The sequence below is a fragment of the Agelaius phoeniceus genome, chromosome Z, assembly GCF_051311805.1.
Source record: "Agelaius phoeniceus isolate bAgePho1 chromosome Z, bAgePho1.hap1, whole genome shotgun sequence".
In the NCBI taxonomy this organism is placed as follows: Eukaryota; Metazoa; Chordata; class Aves; order Passeriformes; family Icteridae; genus Agelaius; species Agelaius phoeniceus.
Genome location: NC_135303.1, coordinates 95,980,024 through 95,995,053, shown reverse-complemented (window position 1 = coordinate 95,995,053; position 15,030 = coordinate 95,980,024). Strand labels below are relative to the sequence as shown.

Here is a 15,030-nt window from a genome sequence, read left to right as displayed (position 1 = left end):
TAACCCTAACCCTAACCCTAACCCTAACCCTAACCCTAACCCTAACCCTAACCCTAACCCTAACCCTAACCCTAACCCTAACCCTAACCCTAACCCTAACCCTAACCCTAACCCTAACCCTAACCCTAACCCTAACCCTAACCCTAACCCTAACCCTAACCCTAACCCTAACCCTAACCCTAACCCTAACCCTAACCCTAACCCTAACCCTAACCCTAACCCTAACCCTAACCCTAACCCTAACCCTAACCCTAACCCTAACCCTAACCCTAACCCTAACCCTAACCCTAACCCTAACCCTAACCCTAACCCTAACCCTAACCCTAACCCTAACCCTAACCCTAACCCTAACCCTAACCCTAACCCTAACCCTAACCCTAACCCTAACCCTAACCCTAACCCTAACCCTAACCCTAACCCTAACCCTAACCCTAACCCTAACCCTAACCCTAACCCTAACCCTAACCCTAACCCTAACCCTAACCCTAACCCTAACCCTAACCCTAACCCTAACCCTAACCCTAACCCTAACCCTAACCCTAACCCTAACCCTAACCCTAACCCTAACCCTAACCCTAACCCTAACCCTAACCCTAACCCTAACCCTAACCCTAACCCTAACCCTAACCCTAACCCTAACCCTAACCCTAACCCTAACCCTAACCCTAACCCTAACCCTAACCCTAACCCTAACCCTAACCCTAACCCTAACCCTAACCCTAACCCTAACCCTAACCCTAACCCTAACCCTAACCCTAACCCTAACCCTAACCCTAACCCTAACCCTAACCCTAACCCTAACCCTAACCCTAACCCTAACCCTAACCCTAACCCTAACCCTAACCCTAACCCTAACCCTAACCCTAACCCTAACCCTAACCCTAACCCTAACCCTAACCCTAACCCTAACCCTAACCCTAACCCTAACCCTAACCCTAACCCTAACCCTAACCCTAACCCTAACCCTAACCCTAACCCTAACCCTAACCCTAACCCTAACCCTAACCCTAACCCTAACCCTAACCCTAACCCTAACCCTAACCCTAACCCTAACCCTAACCCTAACCCTAACCCTAACCCTAACCCTAACCCTAACCCTAACCCTAACCCTAACCCTAACCCTAACCCTAACCCTAACCCTAACCCTAACCCTAACCCTAACCCTAACCCTAACCCTAACCCTAACCCTAACCCTAACCCTAACCCTAACCCTAACCCTAACCCTAACCCTAACCCTAACCCTAACCCTAACCCTAACCCTAACCCTAACCCTAACCCTAACCCTAACCCTAACCCTAACCCTAACCCTAACCCTAACCCTAACCCTAACCCTAACCCTAACCCTAACCCTAACCCTAACCCTAACCCTAACCCTAACCCTAACCCTAACCCTAACCCTAACCCTAACCCTAACCCTAACCCTAACCCTAACCCTAACCCTAACCCTAACCCTAACCCTAACCCTAACCCTAACCCTAACCCTAACCCTAACCCTAACCCTAACCCTAACCCTAACCCTAACCCTAACCCTAACCCTAACCCTAACCCTAACCCTAACCCTAACCCTAACCCTAACCCTAACCCTAACCCTAACCCTAACCCTAACCCTAACCCTAACCCTAACCCTAACCCTAACCCTAACCCTAACCCTAACCCTAACCCTAACCCTAACCCTAACCCTAACCCTAACCCTAACCCTAACCCTAACCCTAACCCTAACCCTAACCCTAACCCTAACCCTAACCCTAACCCTAACCCTAACCCTAACCCTAACCCTAACCCTAACCCTAACCCTAACCCTAACCCTAACCCTAACCCTAACCCTAACCCTAACCCTAACCCTAACCCTAACCCTAACCCTAACCCTAACCCTAACCCTAACCCTAACCCTAACCCTAACCCTAACCCTAACCCTAACCCTAACCCTAACCCTAACCCTAACCCTAACCCTAACCCTAACCCTAACCCTAACCCTAACCCTAACCCTAACCCTAACCCTAACCCTAACCCTAACCCTAACCCTAACCCTAACCCTAACCCTAACCCTAACCCTAACCCTAACCCTAACCCTAACCCTAACCCTAACCCTAACCCTAACCCTAACCCTAACCCTAACCCTAACCCTAACCCTAACCCTAACCCTAACCCTAACCCTAACCCTAACCCTAACCCTAACCCTAACCCTAACCCTAACCCTAACCCTAACCCTAACCCTAACCCTAACCCTAACCCTAACCCTAACCCTAACCCTAACCCTAACCCTAACCCTAACCCTAACCCTAACCCTAACCCTAACCCTAACCCTAACCCTAACCCTAACCCTAACCCTAACCCTAACCCTAACCCTAACCCTAACCCTAACCCTAACCCTAACCCTAACCCTAACCCTAACCCTAACCCTAACCCTAACCCTAACCCTAACCCTAACCCTAACCCTAACCCTAACCCTAACCCTAACCCTAACCCTAACCCTAACCCTAACCCTAACCCTAACCCTAACCCTAACCCTAACCCTAACCCTAACCCTAACCCTAACCCTAACCCTAACCCTAACCCTAACCCTAACCCTAACCCTAACCCTAACCCTAACCCTAACCCTAACCCTAACCCTAACCCTAACCCTAACCCTAACCCTAACCCTAACCCTAACCCTAACCCTAACCCTAACCCTAACCCTAACCCTAACCCTAACCCTAACCCTAACCCTAACCCTAACCCTAACCCTAACCCTAACCCTAACCCTAACCCTAACCCTAACCCTAACCCTAACCCTAACCCTAACCCTAACCCTAACCCTAACCCTAACCCTAACCCTAACCCTAACCCTAACCCTAACCCTAACCCTAACCCTAACCCTAACCCTAACCCTAACCCTAACCCTAACCCTAACCCTAACCCTAACCCTAACCCTAACCCTAACCCTAACCCTAACCCTAACCCTAACCCTAACCCTAACCCTAACCCTAACCCTAACCCTAACCCTAACCCTAACCCTAACCCTAACCCTAACCCTAACCCTAACCCTAACCCTAACCCTAACCCTAACCCTAACCCTAACCCTAACCCTAACCCTAACCCTAACCCTAACCCTAACCCTAACCCTAACCCTAACCCTAACCCTAACCCTAACCCTAACCCTAACCCTAACCCTAACCCTAACCCTAACCCTAACCCTAACCCTAACCCTAACCCTAACCCTAACCCTAACCCTAACCCTAACCCTAACCCTAACCCTAACCCTAACCCTAACCCTAACCCTAACCCTAACCCTAACCCTAACCCTAACCCTAACCCTAACCCTAACCCTAACCCTAACCCTAACCCTAACCCTAACCCTAACCCTAACCCTAACCCTAACCCTAACCCTAACCCTAACCCTAACCCTAACCCTAACCCTAACCCTAACCCTAACCCTAACCCTAACCCTAACCCTAACCCTAACCCTAACCCTAACCCTAACCCTAACCCTAACCCTAACCCTAACCCTAACCCTAACCCTAACCCTAACCCTAACCCTAACCCTAACCCTAACCCTAACCCTAACCCTAACCCTAACCCTAACCCTAACCCTAACCCTAACCCTAACCCTAACCCTAACCCTAACCCTAACCCTAACCCTAACCCTAACCCTAACCCTAACCCTAACCCTAACCCTAACCCTAACCCTAACCCTAACCCTAACCCTAACCCTAACCCTAACCCTAACCCTAACCCTAACCCTAACCCTAACCCTAACCCTAACCCTAACCCTAACCCTAACCCTAACCCTAACCCTAACCCTAACCCTAACCCTAACCCTAACCCTAACCCTAACCCTAACCCTAACCCTAACCCTAACCCTAACCCTAACCCTAACCCTAACCCTAACCCTAACCCTAACCCTAACCCTAACCCTAACCCTAACCCTAACCCTAACCCTAACCCTAACCCTAACCCTAACCCTAACCCTAACCCTAACCCTAACCCTAACCCTAACCCTAACCCTAACCCTAACCCTAACCCTAACCCTAACCCTAACCCTAACCCTAACCCTAACCCTAACCCTAACCCTAACCCTAACCCTAACCCTAACCCTAACCCTAACCCTAACCCTAACCCTAACCCTAACCCTAACCCTAACCCTAACCCTAACCCTAACCCTAACCCTAACCCTAACCCTAACCCTAACCCTAACCCTAACCCTAACCCTAACCCTAACCCTAACCCTAACCCTAACCCTAACCCTAACCCTAACCCTAACCCTAACCCTAACCCTAACCCTAACCCTAACCCTAACCCTAACCCTAACCCTAACCCTAACCCTAACCCTAACCCTAACCCTAACCCTAACCCTAACCCTAACCCTAACCCTAACCCTAACCCTAACCCTAACCCTAACCCTAACCCTAACCCTAACCCTAACCCTAACCCTAACCCTAACCCTAACCCTAACCCTAACCCTAACCCTAACCCTAACCCTAACCCTAACCCTAACCCTAACCCTAACCCTAACCCTAACCCTAACCCTAACCCTAACCCTAACCCTAACCCTAACCCTAACCCTAACCCTAACCCTAACCCTAACCCTAACCCTAACCCTAACCCTAACCCTAACCCTAACCCTAACCCTAACCCTAACCCTAACCCTAACCCTAACCCTAACCCTAACCCTAACCCTAACCCTAACCCTAACCCTAACCCTAACCCTAACCCTAACCCTAACCCTAACCCTAACCCTAACCCTAACCCTAACCCTAACCCTAACCCTAACCCTAACCCTAACCCTAACCCTAACCCTAACCCTAACCCTAACCCTAACCCTAACCCTAACCCTAACCCTAACCCTAACCCTAACCCTAACCCTAACCCTAACCCTAACCCTAACCCTAACCCTAACCCTAACCCTAACCCTAACCCTAACCCTAACCCTAACCCTAACCCTAACCCTAACCCTAACCCTAACCCTAACCCTAACCCTAACCCTAACCCTAACCCTAACCCTAACCCTAACCCTAACCCTAACCCTAACCCTAACCCTAACCCTAACCCTAACCCTAACCCTAACCCTAACCCTAACCCTAACCCTAACCCTAACCCTAACCCTAACCCTAACCCTAACCCTAACCCTAACCCTAACCCTAACCCTAACCCTAACCCTAACCCTAACCCTAACCCTAACCCTAACCCTAACCCTAACCCTAACCCTAACCCTAACCCTAACCCTAACCCTAACCCTAACCCTAACCCTAACCCTAACCCTAACCCTAACCCTAACCCTAACCCTAACCCTAACCCTAACCCTAACCCTAACCCTAACCCTAACCCTAACCCTAACCCTAACCCTAACCCTAACCCTAACCCTAACCCTAACCCTAACCCTAACCCTAACCCTAACCCTAACCCTAACCCTAACCCTAACCCTAACCCTAACCCGCGGTGACGTCATGATGACTCATCAAGATGGCGGCCCCCATATGGTCACGTGACCGGGGACCAAGATGGCGGCAGTCACGTGACTGGTGACCAAGATGGCGGCGGGCGCGGGTCACGTGACTCGACAGCCGGGATGACGGCGAGTGCTCTGTGACGTCATTTACGGCAAGATGGCAGCCGGTGACGTCATTTACGGCAATATGGCGGCCGTGGAGGGGTCACGTGGTATGGCTGACAAGATGGCGGCCGTAGGGGGTGACGTCATTTACGGCAGCAAGATGGCGGTGGGCAGGCGGTCACGTGATCGGGGACCAAGATGGCGGCCGTCGTGACGTCGTGATGACTCATCAAGATGGCGGCGCCCATACGGTCACGTGGTCGGGGATCCAATATGGCGGCCCCCATGGGGTCACGTGACTGGGGACCAAGATGGCGGCGGGTGGGAGTCACGTGACTCGACAGCTGGGATGACGGCGAGTGCTCTGTGACGTCATTTATGGCAAGATGGCGGCTGGTGATGTCATTTACGGCAACGTGGCTGTCGTAGGGGGTGACGTCATTTATGGCAACAAGGTGGCGGCGCCCATGGGGTCACGTGGTACGGCAGCCAAGATGGCGGCCGCCAGTTGGTCACGTGATTGGCGACCAAGATGGCGGCCGCCGGGGATCATGTGACCCGGGGGACAAGATGGCGGCGAGTGCTCTGTGACGTCATTTACGGCAAAATGGCGGCCGTGCGGGGGTGACGTCATTTACGGCAACAAAATGGCGGCCGCGGGGGGTCACGTGGTGCGGGGGGGCAAGATGGCGGCCGCGAGCGGGGGGTCACGTGGTACGGGAGGCAAGATGGCGGCGGGGCGGGTGACGTCATTTGCGGCGAAATGGCGGCCGCTGGGACCGGGATTTTTTTTCGGGGTTTTGGGGGGATTTTGCGTGGTTTTTGCGGGTTGCGTGGGGTCGGAACGGCGTTCCCGTTCGCGTGGGGCCGGCGGCGGCGCGCGCGGGGGTCTGGGGGGCGCGGGGTGGGGGGCGCCGTTTCGGTCGGGCGATTGGGGGGGACGCCTGTGCAGTGGGGTCCTTTCTGGGGTGTGTCGCGCTGGTGACGTCATTGGGGGTGCGCCGCGGGTGCAGTACGCCGCGGCAGACGGCAGGGGGCGCTGTTCATGCAGTACTGGGGTGTGCGCAGCAGGGGGCGCTGTGAGTGTAGTACTGGTATGCGGACGGCAGGGGGCGCTGTGCATGCAGTACCGGCCGGCAAGCAGCAGGGGGCGTTGTGCATGTAGTACCCGGTTGCAGACGGCAGGTGGCGCTGTGAGTGCAGTACTCGCGAGTAAGCGGCGGGTGGCGCTGTGACTGCATGGTCTATGTGTGAATGGCATGGGGTGGGGTGCTGGCTTGCAGGGGGTGGGTCTGGCGAGGGGGGTGGCCACGGGGGTAGGGTGTGTGGGATGTAGGGGTGGGGGCACCATGGGAGGGGTGTGTATGTGGGTGGGGACTACTCATTAGTATTGATTGCTGGCAGGTGGGATCCCTATATACAGTATATAGTAAAAAGAAGAAAAACTATATGTCTGGTGCAGCAGTAGGAAATTTCAGGCTCCCGGGGAGTAAATAGTTTGGTTTTTTTAATTTTTTTTTTTTACTCCCAGGGAGCCTGAAAGTTTCTAGTGCTGCTCTTTTAAACTAAAGCTAGAAAGAAAAACAAAGTTAGAAATACAAGGAAGGAGAGAGAGAGAGAGAGAGAAGGAGAGAGAGAGAGAGAGAGAGAGAGAGAGAGAGAGAGAAGGAGAGAGAGAGAGAGAGAAGGAGAGAGAGAGAGAGAGAGAGAGAAGGAAAGAGAGAGAGAAGGAGAGAAGGAAAGAGAGAGAGAAGGAGAGAAGGAAAGAGAGAGAGAAGGAGAGAAGGAAAGAGAGAGAGAAGGAGAGAAGGAAAGAGAGAGAGAAGGAGAGAAGGAAAGAGAGAGAGAAGGAGAGAAGGAAAGAGAGAGAGAAGGAGAGAAGGAAAGAGAGAGAGAAGGAGAGAAGGAAAGAGAAGGAGAGAGAGGGGGGGAGAAAAAAAGAGAAGGGAAGAGAGAGAGAGAGGGGGAGAGGAGAGAGAAAGAGAGAGAGAAGGAGGAGAAAAAAGAGACAGAGAGAGAAAAGAGACGGAGAGAGAGGGAAGTAGGGAAGAAGGAGAGAGGGAGAAAAACAAAGAGAAAAGAGAGAGAAGCAAAGAGTTGGAAAAAATAGAGGGAGAGGAGAAAAGACAGAGAGAGAAGAGGAGAGAACAGGGACAAAGACAGAGAAAGAAGAGATAAGGACAGAACAGACAGAGGGAGAAGACAGAGGAGACAGAGAAGAAAAGAAAACAGGAACACAGAGTGAGACAGGAAAAGGAGGGTGGGAGAACTGAAGAAGGACAGGAGTTAGAGGGAAAGGAAAGTGGTTAGGATTAGAGTGAAAGTGAAAACTTAGGAGTGGGGTGAAAAAGGAAAAGACTAAGAGCAAAAAAACACAAACCAAGGAAAAGGAGAACACAGAGAGAAAAAGAAGCAAGAAGACTGAGATTGACAGTGATAAAGAAAACAGAAACAAAGGGTTAGAGATAGATGGAAGTTAAGGTAGAAATAGAACAGTAAAGTGAGGAGCAAAAGGAAGAAATACAGTGGAAAGAAATGACAAAACCACACCAAAAAAAGACAGGAGCCACGGTGGGGAAAGGAAGGGCAGGGGGTATCTTTATTAAGGGTGACAACTTTATTGAAAGAATGCTTTTATTTATACATCAGCAAAATACATGGAAACAGTGTATACAAATGCAAGTGCAGATACAATGCATAGACACACTGCTAAAAGTCTAATTTACATATAGAGCAATACAGCAAAATGAAGCAGTTAATGCAAATGCAATACAGAGCAGCAATACAGAGCAGCAATACAGAGCAGCAATACAGAGCAGCAATACAGAGCAGCAATACAGAGCAGCACAGCAAAATGCAGCAGGTAATGCAAATGCAATACAGAGCAATACCCATATTAACACAAAGCAATAACCTTTTTCTATTTTCATTAGATGTTGATTTATTGTTACAGGAAACCCAAAACAACAAAAGCACACAGAAAACAACACTCATCTCCCATTAACAGCCCCTTCAGCTTATACACAAACTCAACATCACTGCCATCACAACTGCTAAATTACTCCCCAGCAATCATTGGTCCTGAGGAACATGGCTCCCGGGAGCCTCCAAAAAATCCTCCTGCCTGACGAAAACCCCAGTCCCTGGACGGTCTGCGCCCAAACTTTGGTGATGAATGTTGCCTCGCAGACCGACCGGGACCCGGGAAAAAAAAACCCAGCCGGGGGGGGAAAAAAAAAAACCCCCCGGCTGGGGATTTTTTATTCTAAATTTAAAAATGATGTGAAAAACCTGAAAAGCAAAAGGCATACAAGGTTACAACCCTAGAACCCTTCAACACACACACACTTCCTGCAGCTTAGACACAAACCCACGCTGACTCACACCTCAACTGCTCTGCGAACCCCTGGCACACATTCACACCACTCCTCGGGAACACGGCTCCCGGGAGCCTCCAAAAAAATCCTCCTGCCTGACGAAAACCCCGGTCCCTGGACGGTCTGCGCCCAAACTTTGGTGATGAACGTCGCCTCGCAGACCGACCGGGACCGAGGAAAAAAAAACCCAGCCGGGGGGGAAAAAAAAAAAACCCCCCGGCTGGGGATTTTTTATTCTAAATTTAAAAATGATGTGAAAAACCTGAAAAGCAAAAGGCATACAAGGTTACAACCCTAGAACCCTTCAACACACACACACTTCCTGCAGCTTAGACACAAACCCACGCTGACTCACACCTCAACTGCTCTGCGAACCCCTGGCACACATTCACACCACTCCTCGGGAACACGGCTCCCGGGAGCCTCCAAAAAAATCCTCCTGCCTGACGAAAACCCCGGTCCCTGGACGGTCTGCACCCAAACTTTGGTGATGAATGTTGCCTCGCAGACCGACCGGGACCCGGGAAAAAAAAACCCAGCCGGGGGGAAAAAAAAAAAAAACCCCCGGCTGGGGATTTTTTATTCTAAATTTAAAAATGATGTGAAAAACCTGAAAAGCAAAAGTCATACAAGGTTACAACCCTAGAACCCTTCAACACACACACACTTCCTTCAGCTTACACACAAACCCACGCTGACTCACACCTCAACTGCTCTGCTAACCCCCGGCACGCATTCACGCCGCTCCTCGGGAACACGGTTCCCAGGAGCCTCCAAAAAAATCCTCCTGCCTGACGAAAACCCCGGTCCCTGGACGGTCTGTGCCCAAACTTTGGTGATGAACGTCGCCTCTCAGACCGACCGGGACCGAGGAAAAAAAAACCCAGCCGGGGCGGAAAAAAAAAAAACCCCCCAGCTGGGGATTTTTTATTCTAAATTTAAAAATTAATTACAAAACCTGAAAAGCAAAAGTCACATACACAAGGTTAAAACTAGTCAGCATGTACTCACGCACACAGAGACGAGTAGACACAGACACACACAGTCGTGTGCTCTCACACACACTCACACGCTCTTCCTGCTTACAGGCTTGCTATGGCCCTTACTCGAGACGCTGAAGAACGTGCTTCGATGCGTCTTCTGGCTGCCGCTCCTTGACGTCAAATGGTAGATTCTGGGGAAATCGGTAGCCTCGAGGACCTGTGAGACGACAGGAAGTGGTCAATGAGTGGCTGACAGCTAGGAATTTTCCCTGCTCTGGACCAATAAATTTTCTACCCAAAATCCCATAAAAGACAGATGAACAGTAAAGTTTTTACAACTGTTCTACCTAACTATGACTACATGCCAGGGCAGGGCAGCTCCAATCATAAGTAGTATAATATAAGTACATACAATATAAGCAAACGCATACAGTGCAAGTGTACATACAGTGTAAGCATATACAATATAAGCCGACATAGGTACACGCAATATAAGCATATACAATATAAGGATATACAACATAAGCCTATACAATATAAGCCGACATAGGTACACGCAATATAAGCATATACAATATAAGGATATACAACATAAGCCTATACAATATAAGCCAACACAGGTACACGCAATATAAGGATATACAACATAAGCCTATACAATATAAGCCAACACAGGTACACGCAATATAAGGATATACAACATAAGCCTATACAATATAAGCCAACACAGGTACACGCAATATAAGGATATACAACATAAGCCTATACAATATAAGCCAACACAGGTACACGCAATATAGGCACATACAATATAAGCCAACAAAGGTACATGCAATATAGGTACACGCAATATAAGCCGATATAGGTACACGCAATATAAGCCAAGACTTGAGATAACTCTGTGGAAGACTAATTGTTGGGCCCCATACCCTTTGAGAAGATGGAACCTACAGAACAACTGCAGTCACTTGAGGAGGGTGTAAGACGCTCCCTCTAGAAGTCCAAGATAATGGCATGGGAAAAAAAGCACTACCAAAGCTGGTAGTGAGAAGGAAGATGGATGAGAAAATCTTGTAATCCTTCCTGTCTCAAAGAGTAAAAATGTAAAGATGCCAGAAAACACTATATCTGGGAAGGAATGTGAGTAAAATACTGCCTATATGGCACAGAATAGTGCCTGTAAAGTGTCGAGATGTAACAAAGGCCTATGACACGGAAGACAATAGACACAGACTACATAACACGGACGACACAACATAGACACGGATGGCATAACAGAGACAAGAGTAAACTGCCTAGCACTTTCAACTTATGGACCCGAGATTCGTAGCGCAAGATGAGCCAGAGGCCGATGATGCCAAAGGAAAGAAAGCCCTATGACAATGGCATGTGATGATGAAATGTAACTTGTTAAAAGAAGTTAGTGCTGAGGCAGTTAAGAGGATGCTCGAGAGGCTCGGCGAGCCTAGAGAAGGAAGCCGACTGCCGGGTGACCGTGGCCGTAGCTCCGGACCTGAAGGCGAGCTCCTCGGGGGAAAGACCCGTGACGACGTCGAGTCGAGGAAGGCGGACGACGCAAAGTTCCCGAGAATGTGGAGATGGGTTGGAACTGCCCTGCCCGGCAAAGGCTCTGGTGAGGCTGAGGAGAAACCCTCTCCCTTTACTTCCAGAGAGCCTGTCCCGCTACAGACCTCTCCGCTAAGCTGACGGGAACTTGTCCCCTGTGATAGTAAAGGTTTTTCCCCTTCTCCCGACCGCTGGCCCCGACACTTAGCTTTTGGAAGAGGAGCGGACAAAATCCATCCTCGGTCACACGTGGACGTTGATATGTTCTCCACGTGTGCTTCGGTGTTGCCGTTTCGAAGCTTTGGGTAAGAGCCTCCTCAGGGTACCTAAGACAAAACGGAAAAGGTGACTATTGCCCTCAACAACAGTAATCCCCGGGACTCCTCCGCACCACTGCCCCGGCTCACCTCAAATCTTGATTTGACTCCGGAGGCTGGCCAGAAGATACCTGCAAAGAGAAAAGGTACATGCTTAGCATGCTGCTGCATAACATTCACCTTTGAGTCAGCCTGCCTAAACGCCGACTCACCTGCCCTCCTCTGTTCCTTGGCGTACCTAGGGCAGCAACAGCACCTGCAAAGAAACAAAGCAGAAAAGCATGCTGAGATACTGTGAAAACACAACCTCCCAAATCTGACAAGTATGCCACACCGATACCTTAAGCTCGCACCCACCTGGCACGGATATGCTCGGCTAGGATAGATTGCAAGCGGACCACCTAAAATAAAAAAAAAAAAGAGATGCTTAAAGCTGCACCAGAAACTGAGACCTCAGCAATAACAATTGCTTCTGTACGCTAGTCAATGCTCACCTCGCCCACTGGGCCTTGACTGCTGCTCTCAGCTTTAACTTCCTAAAAAGAGAGACAAAGAACAATGCTGTAACAGCCACCATTTATGCTTCCTCTACAGAAACAAATAGTGCCTCACCTGGTTGGGGGAATCCCCTCACCCGGGATGGGGCCCTCTGGCACGGATTTAATCCATCTGAATCTGAAAAAAGGTTAGGACAAGAGTCAAACTGTTGCAGGATAACTTAAGAGCTCCAGATATCTTGTGTCCATCTACAAATCCCATCTAGAGTCCAACTACACCCCACATTACAAACTTCAAGTCCCCGGGACTTCTCCTATTGCACCGGGCTACACGGCAGGGCAGAGCAGCTCAGGCACAAAATGTGTGTGCTGACACCCGTGACACGGGACGGGACGTGACAGACGACGGGGACGCGACACGGACAGAAATCTCCTGGCAAGGAAAATGGCTGCGAGGACTGAGAGAATGCAAAAGGAGATGACCGAGGTGAAACTGATGGTGGGCTGATGAGGCTCAGAGAACCCTGGACGAAAAAGATGCTAACTGAATGATTTATTCCAAGAACTGCAAAGATGGATGCCCAAGAATCATACAGCCAGAAGCCTCTACCTGCCCTCACATTCTTTCAAGTCCTAGTCTGCCATAATGGATCCTGGTGGGGTAGAGCTGTCCATACAGCTCAGAACAAGACCTGAAAAGACAGCTGACTGGATGCTTATAAAAAGAGATGAGAGTCTGATGCCTGTCTGAGCTCCCAAGTCAAAAGTTCTATGGCATGGGTGCCGGGCCAAGGAACGCTGAGAGCACAGATGCTAAGACTGGTGCCAAGGCTTCTGACAGGCCCCTCAAAGGGCTAAGATAAAAGACATGAGACACCCAAACAAGACATAATGCACAACAGACAAGTGACACAATACACACCGGGACTGCTCTGCCCTGCTCACCTCAGCACGGTGATCAAAAGTGAGATTTTGCTTTTAGGGGGCCTAAGGGGCCACTTCTTGGCTACCCTCATCTCCAGAGCCAACTCAAAAACTCCCCCATCCCAGGAGTGCCGACCCAGCACCTCGCTTTCATCCCCTCTGTGGGTCGTGGCCCTCTACTTATCTCTCGGACATCTGGGGATGCCGGTCCGTGTCGGGTGCGAAGAAAGGCCGCCTCGCCGGCTGGGAAATTCCTGCTGGCACCGGGCTGTTGTCTCTTAGACAGCTATATTAAAGAAAACCAAACATCAACGCCTGACCTTGGCACCACATTGGCCAAAACCACACAAGTCTGCTACTCACCATTCTCCTAAGAAGGCCTGGCACCTTGCAACCGTAACCCTCTGCCACAGATGTAATGCATCTGCACCTGAAAGAAAGGTAGAACATATGTCAAACACATGCACGATAACTCAAAAGCTCCAAACACCTTATGTCAACCTAGGAATAGCATCTAGAGTCCAAGTACAGCCCACATTACAACTTTCAACTCCCCGGGGCTTCTCCTATTACACCAGGCTATGCGGCAGGGCAGAGCAGCTCCGGCACAAATGTGTGTGCTGACACCCGTGACACGGGACAGACGGGACACGACAAACAATGGGCACAAGACACGGACGGAAATCTCTAGGCAAGAAGGATGACTGCGAGGACTGAGAAGATGCCAAATGAGACGACCGAGGTAAGACAGACCGATGGCGAGCTGATAAGGCTCAGAGTGCCCTGGAGAAGGAAGATGCTAAACTGAATGTTTTAGTCCAAGAACTGCAAAGATGAATGCACAGGAGCTCTACAGTCAGAAGCCTCTACCTGCCCTCACATTCTTACAAGTCCTAATCCACCATAATAGAACCTTGCAGGGTGCAGCTGTCCATACAGCTCAGAACAAGACCTGAAAAGACATCTGACTGGATGCTTACAAAGAGTTGCAATTCTGATGCCTGTCTGAGCTCCCGAGTCAAAAGTTTTATGGCCTGGGTGCCGGGCCAAAGAAACGTGGAGATTGTGCCTGCTAAGAATACTGCCGAGGTTTCTGATAGGCCCCTCAAAGGGCTAAGATAAAAGACATGAGACACCCAAACAAGACATAATGCACGGTAGACAAGTGACACGATACACACCGGGACTGCTCTGCCCTGTGCACCTCAGCACTGTGATCCAAAGTGAGACTTTGCTTTTAGGGGGCCTAAGGGGCCAATTCTTGGCTACTCTCATCTCCAGAGCCAACTCAAGACCTCCCCTCCCCGATCCCAGGAGTCCCAACCCAGCACCTTGCTTTCATCCCCTCTGTGGGTCGGAGCCCTCTACTTATCTCTCGAACATCTGGGGATGCCGGTCCGTGTCAGGTGCGACGAAAGACCGCCTCGCCGGCTGGGAAGTTCCTGCTGGCACCAGGCTGGTGTCTCTTAGACAGCTTTATTAAAGAAAACCAAACATCAGTGCCCGATCTTGGCAGCCCATCAGCCAAAACCCTACAAGTCTGCTACTCACCCTTCTCCTAAGAAGGCCCGGCTCCTCCGGTCACACGCTTCGGGCACGCTCGGAGGCCGACGCCGTTGTCGTGGGGTACGCCTGGGTTAAGAAGACAGGAGGTGATGTGGCGTTGCTGAAAACTGACTGGACCCTCGGTCCTCCTCGCTACTTCCCTGACTCACCGTAACTCCTCGGTGGTTCCTGACTGCTACCCAGAAGACAGGGCTCATCAGGGTGGAAAATTCGGTCCGTCGGCCGGGTGGGGATGGGAGCTTGGCGTGCTCCGAGTGGATTGCCTAAGGC

At 50.4% G+C, this 15,030-nt stretch overlaps 1 long non-coding RNA gene across 2 annotated transcripts; it reads right to left on the bottom strand.

Annotated features, from left to right (window-relative positions):
* Positions 1–9,876: 9,876 nt before the first annotated feature.
* LOC129123988 (uncharacterized) lies at positions 9,877–14,574 on the bottom strand. Of its 2 annotated transcripts, XR_013180006.1 has the most exons (8): positions 13,558–14,574; positions 12,386–13,480; positions 12,268–12,309; positions 12,131–12,174; positions 11,986–12,029; positions 11,864–11,904; positions 10,820–11,782; positions 9,877–10,107 (listed from the first exon to the last, which is right to left on the bottom strand). It is a non-coding gene; the product is annotated as an uncharacterized LOC129123988 (long non-coding RNA). The 2 variants fall into 2 exon arrangements; XR_013180005.1 differs by lacking the exon at positions 9,877–10,107 and having other exon boundaries at positions 10,141–11,782.
* Positions 14,575–15,030: the final 456 nt, after the last annotated feature.